At 33.6% G+C, this 8,242-nt stretch overlaps 1 long non-coding RNA gene across 1 annotated transcript; it reads left to right on the top strand.

The window, feature by feature from the left end:
• Window positions 1-3,389: 3,389 nt before the first annotated feature.
• On the top strand, window positions 3,390-6,136 carry LOC142162588 (uncharacterized). The gene is made up of 2 exons (XR_012693819.1): window positions 3,390-4,156; window positions 5,978-6,136. It is a non-coding gene; the product is annotated as an uncharacterized LOC142162588 (long non-coding RNA).
• Window positions 6,137-8,242: the final 2,106 nt, after the last annotated feature.

Here is an 8,242-nt window from a genome sequence, read left to right as displayed (position 1 = left end):
CTCCGGGCCCACTTGGTCAAAATCTGAGATTCTTACCAAAACTGAATTACCCATTCACTTCTGAGCCTGATTATGCGATTAGTTTCGAACCTCAATTTGAGGTCTAAATCTTAATTTCTCAAAATTTCCAATTTCTACCTAAATCTCTAATTTCTACCATGAAAAAGCATAGATTAAAGGTTAAATAGGTGTTTATGGAAATGTAAGGAAACAAGTTAAAATCTATTAACCTATGAAGTTGGGATAAAAAAACCTCTTCAAAATCGCCTCTATGCCTAGAGTTGTGCATGGACTGAATCGGATCGGATCAGATTTAGCACATTTTGGATTGATATTTCGGATTTTAGATTCTAAAAATGCAATCCGAATCCGATCCGAATTAATGTCGGATAGAATCGAATTTTAAACTTCTGATCGGTTAATATTTCAGATTTTCGGATCGGCTTGTACGTATTATTAAGAACTTTTTCTTTTATCCTTTTTTGCATTTTCCATTCGTGGTATAGGTTAGGCAAACAGATTAAATACAAATCCGAATTCTTGTAGTAGAATCCGAATTGTTGTGGTTACCCCTCCATGTTTCAATGCTAGAGACAATACTCAGTAGACCAGGTCAATTGTTGTAAGCAAATTAATATTTATATTTTTCTTCTCAAAAAAATTTAAAATGAGGAGAGGAATACTAAACTCAGAATCTGTGGGCTAGAAGTAGGTCACCAATGCATTGTTCACTTACATATAACTTCCAGCATCAAAGATTATGATATTCAGAAATCATCTCCAAGCCGCCAAGAAAATAAATCATAAATCAAGAGATAGTCGGAAGTCGGAACAAAGAGAAGAGACAGAGGAAGCAAGCAGCAGTCTCGGTCTCTCAGAGTAACACAGAGAAGTGTAGAAGACTAAAGAGAAGAGAAAATAAAATAGACCTAAACCTAAAATTAAAGTTGTATTTATACTTGCCCTAATAATTTCGGATTTCGGATCAGATCAGGTTAAAATTATAGCAATATGAATCCGACCCGAATATCCGAAATTTTAATAAACTAAATCTGAATCCGATCCAAATATCCAAAATCTGGACCGAAATTGAGCAGATCGGTTCAGATTTCGGATATCCGATCCAAATATACAGCCCTATCTGTGCCGAGCTCAAACTTGAAAATAATGAAAAATAAGATAAATCCCGACTTTGGGCTGTTTAAATCATTGGCGTCAGGTGTTCATCGAGTTCGCAAAAACACCTGACATGATCGCGAAGCTTTGCAGCCTAAATGGACTTCGCGTTCGCGAGATGTTGTACGCATTCGGAGATAGCATGTCCCCCCCCCCCCCCCGTCGGCCTTCGCGTTCGCGAGCCCAAGATCGCGTTCGCATAGAACACCAAGCAGGTCCCCTCCCAGACGCTATAACCATACATGTTCGCGAGAGGATGGTCGCGCTCGCGGATGGTAAGCCTTCCAACGCTTCACGTTCGCGACCATGCCATCGCGTTTACGATGAAGAAATCCACCTCAGTCCCAAATTCCCTTTCACGATCACGAATTACAAAACCTCAGACACCAGCAATAGCAAAAACCAGCAATTATTCAAGTTCAAAATGGATCGTAGACTATCCGAAACTCACCCAATCCCTTTCGGCTCCAAACCAAACATGCACACAAGTGTAATAACATTATGCGAATTCACTCGCACAATCAAAATACCAAAATAATACCTATAACTAGGAATCATACATCAGAATGCATGAAATTTTCAAAGAAACTCAAGAACTTTCAAATTCACAACTGAGCATCCGAATACTATCAAATCAACTCCGTTTTGCACAAAATTTTGCAGATAAGTCTTACATAGTAAAATGAATCTATACCAAGTTCCGAAAACGAAATCCGAACCAGGTAACCATAAAGTCAACCTATGGTCAAACTTCAGATTCTTTAAACCTTCAAATTACTAGTTTTCAACAAATTACATCAAATCAAGTTAGGGACTTCCGAATTCGATTTCGGGTATATGCTCAAGTCCAAAATCACGATACAGACCCACGAGATCGTTAAAATACCGATCCGGGTCTATTTACACAAAATATTGACCGTAGTCAACTCAAATAATTTTTAAAGCTAAAATTCATGTTTTATTCAAATTTTCACATAAAATATTTCTGGAAAAAGACACCGACTGCGCATGCAAATAAAGAATCGCTTAACAGAACTAATCAAGGTCTCAAAATATTGAAATAAGTGCTAGAACTCAAAATAACCTATCGGATCATCACAGTTATACTTTTATATTTACCAGGTTTTAAACGTATGGAAAAAAAGCGTACTCCTTTTGTGATTGCTTCTTTTAAAAGCCATTGCATCGTTATTAAATTAAAAACTGTCATGCATGAAATAATAAAATTTGGGACATAGTAGAAAATTTGTTTTTTGGGGCATTGTGGATTCACTCTTTTCTTTGGGCGGAGGAGGAGAGAGGAGATAATTTTGAAATTATATCACAGTATACAGAATTTTAATTCTATATTGATAGTGTTAAAAATAATTATATACTAGTATATATAAAAATAATAAATATAGATTTTCAGATCATCTAAAAATAATTATATATAAATTTTCATAATAAATAAAATTAATCACATGAATGATACAATAAATAATCTAGTATAACATATTAAAAGTTATTGATAATATAAAAATTCTATATACTATTAGTTAATATAAGTTATATTGGTAAGTTAATTCCATTATACAAGTGGAATAACTATACATAAGAGGTCAAAATATCATGAGAATTGTGAGCACGTGATTTTCGCCCTATATGAGAATCACTCCCAAAAATTCAAAATAAAACAATTTTCCTTTGTGTGCAATGTTTGTATTTTTGTGGTATTTTTGTATAATTATTTGTATTTTGTCTGTGCATGTTTATTTGTTTAAATTAATAAAAATATAAAATATGTCGCATTTTCATTTAGTATTTATTTAAGTTTGTTTTACAAAAATGAGAAAATCATAAAAAAAATAATGTACGTTGTATTTTTAGCATTTAACGTCTAAATTGCGCGATTTTATCGTTAATTGCTATTTAAATGTGCGATAATAGTTATTTGGAATTAATTAGTATTTTTTATAAGTTAATTTAGTTTATTAGTTAATTTAGAATTTTAGTTTTATTAATTAGGAAGTAAAAGAAAAGAGAGCAAGAATATAAAGAAAATCGGAATTAGGCCTCTTCTTCAATTTTGAACCACAGGCCCAAATATACCCAATCTTCCTCTACGACCCGGTCCATTTCAAACCGGGTTGACCCAGTCCATAACCCAAAACCTCACCCCACCCTTTCTATTTTTATTCTTGAACAAAAAAAATTACAAAAACCCTAAAAAACAAGACCTAACCATCCGCCCCCCCTCTCTATTCCTTCTTCCTCCCCAAGCTTCACCAAAGCCTCTCCCATGGCTGCCTTTGCCCTTCCGTCTCCTTCCCCTTCACCCCGTCACACTCACACACACACACATCAACACATACACAGTGCAAAACCAGCTCCACCATGAACAACCAACATTCATGGCTGCTGCTTCCTCCTTCGTTCTTCGTCCAAACAGACTCTGCTGCTCCTCCTTCGTTCTTCGTCCAAACAAGACCCCGCTGCCACTGCTTCATCTTCTTCGTCAAGCTCGAGCTTGAGCTCGACACTCATGGCTGCTGCTGCGTCTTCTTCTCCACCCCGTCGCACGCTGCTGTTTCTCCTCCTTCACGACTGCGTTGATGCTTCTTCTTCTTCGTCATTGTCGCTGCTGCTCCTGCTACGTCCAGCCATGGACGAGATCCTCACTGCCATGGCTGCGTCTTCAAGCTCGAGATCTCGTCGCACCATGGCTGCTGCTCCGTCACTGCTATTGCTCGATGCTTCCTCTTCTCCAGCTTCGCGCAGCCATGGCTGCTTTGTTGCTGCTGCTCGATGCTTCTTCTTCTCCAGCTTCGCGCGGCCATGGCTGCTTTGTTGCTGCTGCTTCAGTTCTCGTCGTCGCCAAACACCCCTCCATCGAGCTTCGTCTATTGTTTAAGTTTCCGGGCAGATTCGAGTGATTTTGGTGCAATAATTGTCTCCGGACAGATTTGCTTTCATTCAAGTTCTTCGTCATTTCGATCCGGTTAGTGGGTTTGAGTTTTATTTTGTCCGTATTTTTTTTTTGATATTCTCGGATCTAAAATCGGTGAATGTTTGATTCTTGTTTTGTTCGTGTTCATCGTTTAATTAATTAGTTTTTCAGTTTGTTCATGTGTTTTTATTAAAAGAAATCGTTAGTTTAATTTTAATGTTATTAGATTCAAATTGAAATTTAATTAATTAGTTTTTCAGTTTGTTCATGTGTTTTTATTAAAAGAAATCGTTAGTTTAATTTTAATGTTATTAGATTCAAATTGAAATTTAATTAATTAGTTTTTTAGTTTGTTCATGTGTTTTATTTATTAAAAGAAATTGATAGTTTCATTTTAATGTTATTAGATTCAAATTGAAATTTAATTAATTAGTTTTTCAGTTTGTTCATGTGTTTTATTTATTAAAAGAAATTGTTAGTTTAATTTTAATGTTATTAGATTCAAATTGAAATTTAATTAATTATTTCTTCAGTTTGTTTCATGTATTTTTATGTATTTTTTTTTTAGAAATTTTTAATGTTGTTAGATTCAAGTTGAAATTCAATTAATTATTTCTTCTTCGGTTATTTTTATTCGTTTAAAAGAATTTAGTTGTAATATAGAAATATGTCAGTTTAATCGCTTGAATCATCCATGTTTGTTGTTTAATATAGATTTAATTCATGTTCATTTTTTGTTTGAAGTTCGTTTTTAATCTAGTGATTTAATGTGAGTTTATATATATTTTTTTAAATTTTTTTTGATTTAGTTTGAATCATGTATCTTTGTTATAATTTTGTTGGATTTAATTTGAAGATCAATTGATTATTTGAGTTTAGTGATTTGAATCTGTTTATTTATTTTGTTTAAGTTTAATTTGAATTTGAGCTCATGCTTTGAATATATTTGTTTGTTATTGTTGATGAATCTGAAAATAGGTTTGTTATTTAAAAAAAAATTGTTCAGTCAAAATAATTCAAGTTGTTTCTTTGTTGTTCATCATTTAGTTTGAATTTGTTCATAAAATTTGATTAGGAATTGGTTATAGCTGCTATATTTTGGTTAGAATTGATTAGTTGAATTGTTTATAGCTGACAGGGTAGATTGGTAAATTGCAGTACGTTCAGGGGTAAAGTGGTAATTTCAGTAAGGGCGGAGGGGTATTTTTGGAATTAAAAATCTGAACAATTATTTATTTTTGAGTGCTCTGTCCATTAAGATTAAATATTTTTTTTATAATATTAAAATAGTATATGGTGGGGGACAAGACATAATGGTGGGGAATAATGCAATTGTTTAATATAGGCATGGGGAACAAGATATAATGGGGGGAGGATAATGTATTTGTTTAATATAATAGGGGGACAAAACATTAGGTAGAGGGATTAAAAGGGGATGAGTGGAAGATAGTGGGTTTTTAATTTTTAAAAAATGCTGAAAGATGGTAATAAATAGGGAGACTTGGACAGATTTAAAGAAGGAGAAAAAAGATAGAGAAAAAAAAGAGGGAGCTGAATATTGAAGAGAGAAAAAAAATTCCGAAAATATTAAGACTTCCAAAAATACAAATAAAAAGATTCTGGAAATTAAAAGAGATAGTAGTATACACCTGATATACAATTTAAATATTCTGATATACGGATTCAGAAATTAAGGGTTGAACATTAATTAGTCTTTCAAATCTGAAAAGATTCCCTTGGCTTTTGTCCGTTGATTGTTGTCGGTGTTTCTGGATTTTTATCTTGGTTTTCAAATCTGTCACTGGTTGTTACTGGTTGCTGGGTGCTACTGAATTTCTGTTGATCTCACTTTTCTTTTGCTTCCAATATCAGGTACACAACTGACACGTTGATTATTGTAAACTGAAACATGAAGCATGAATACGAAATGAAAAGTTGAGGTTCTGAATTTATTTTGATTATGTTCTGAATTTTATTTGTATATATAAATTATCTAGCTTACTCTAATCAAAATCATGTAGTTGTTTAATATATATTGTGAAACATCTGACGATATCTTAGCGGACGAACTATCTAGGTATTGCCTAAAAAATAAATAAATGGTGTAGTAAATCTGTCTAATTAATTCATTATTGTTGGATGATTATCATGTCTCAAAAGCATGTTAACTGATTTAGACTATTCTTAAATATTCAACACTTAGTTCATTAAACGAATAGACCGTTTCGGAACTTGTAGGAATATTGTTTAGCTAAATACTATTGGTTAATTCAACATGTAAATGGTCTAGGATTAAAATTAGATTGTCAAGTTTTTTTTTTTAATTTGACAAACTGTGAACATACCTAGTATAATGTAATTAGGTAGTAACATGTGAATAAGATGGCCCAGGTCTAGTTTATGCCATACACGTTGAGCCTGGGCCCGCATTGGTAACGGACTGCCCTGCTTGCATCATTTTCAGAATTTATGAATCATATTCGAAACCCAAATATAACAACTCAAGCATGTAAATAAATTAAGACCTTTTCTCTTTCATTTTGTAGAGACAATTTTAATAGAAAAATGTAGGCACTTTAGGATTATCCTTTTAAAATAAATGAGATGAGTCTCGCCCAATAAAATACACAAATTGCGGGGCCCTCGATAAATGTTTAATTAAAATTACTTAGACATCGGGATGAGCCGTTTAGCAAAATTCCACGGCCTTACCCAGAAATAATAATACGCTAATTGCTTTAGGCGCGCATTTTAAATCTCTTACCTTCTTAAACTCGGGTGTGTATTTCATGCGACCCAAATCCAAATCCCAAAACATTGAATAAAAATGCGTTGCTGATCGCGGGTGCATTTCATGTGACGTAATCTAAAGACATGTTTTTAAACGATGTTCACATTCTTTTAAAATATAATAATAAAAGCGGTAAAGAGTTAAAGTTTGCACATGAGCTCATAATTGTATAAAATTAGATAAACAAGCCGAATATGACAGTTGAGCGACCGTGCTAGAACCACGGAATTCGGGAATGCCTAACACCTTCTCCCGGGTTAACAGAATTCCTTATCCGGATTTCTGGTTCGCGAACTGTAATACAGAGTCATTCTTTTCCTCGATTCGGGATTAAATTGGTGACTTGGGACACCCTAAATCTCCCAAGTGGCGACTCTGAAACAAATAAACAAATCCCGTTTCGATTGTTCTTTAATTGTAAAAACTCCTTCACCGCTCGCGGATGCGGAAAAAGGAGGTGTGACAAGAATATGTAGCTATAAAAATGTATTTTGAATTAACACAAGACGTAGGTGAAAGTGAAGTTCAATAGGAAAATTTTGTGTCTCATACAACTGACATTAGTTGTATGAGACAACTTTTTTGTCTCACAATTTTGTGGACCCAAATTTTTGTGGACCCAAAAATATAAGATTGAGGTCCACAAATTTGTGAGACAAAAAAAACCTCATACAACTAGTATTAGTTGTATGTTGTATGAGACACAAAATAAAACTTATCAGTTCAATAACATGTACTAGTAGTTACGATGCCTTAATGTGACAAGACAAATGTACAGAGTATCCCAAGACATTGGATTCGTCCAAAACAAATGCAAATGCAAATTTGACATTGTTACGCTGAATGTGGGCATTGTTAGAGGACAGATTCCCTTTTGTAGGATTTATTAAGGATCCACATCTAGAGATTCTTGCTAAGTTAAAAATGTTGTTTGCATCATCGTTCACACTCTATGTTTGACCAAATAGCCTGTACATAGACTTAAGATCAGGAGAACTTCATACAATGGAAGTAATTTTCTTTTAAAAAAAAATATTATAAAGAATTCATGTTTTTAATGTTTGGTTACATGTTTTTCATTAAAAGAGAGAAAGTGGCTTTTTTTGCTTACAAACATAAATTATTTTTTCTTAACATTATCTTAGCTTTTAGGGATCGTTTGGATGCAGCTTTTTTTTTTTTTTGGGGGGGGGGGGGAGGGGTGTTATGAAGTTATAAAAATTTGGGATTAAAACTTTTCAGTATTTAATGTGGGTGTTAGCTAAAATCAGGATAAGATTTATGCCAAAATCATGAGATTATCTCTCCTGGTTATAGTCCCAGGATTAGGGGTGTACATAGGTCGG

The sequence above is a fragment of the Nicotiana tabacum genome, chromosome 8 (genome assembly GCF_000715075.1).
Source record: "Nicotiana tabacum cultivar K326 chromosome 8, ASM71507v2, whole genome shotgun sequence".
Classification (NCBI taxonomy): Eukaryota; Viridiplantae; Streptophyta; class Magnoliopsida; order Solanales; family Solanaceae; genus Nicotiana; species Nicotiana tabacum.
Note: the sequence above shows the minus strand (reverse complement) of the source record. Positions and strands in the feature narration are given on the sequence as shown.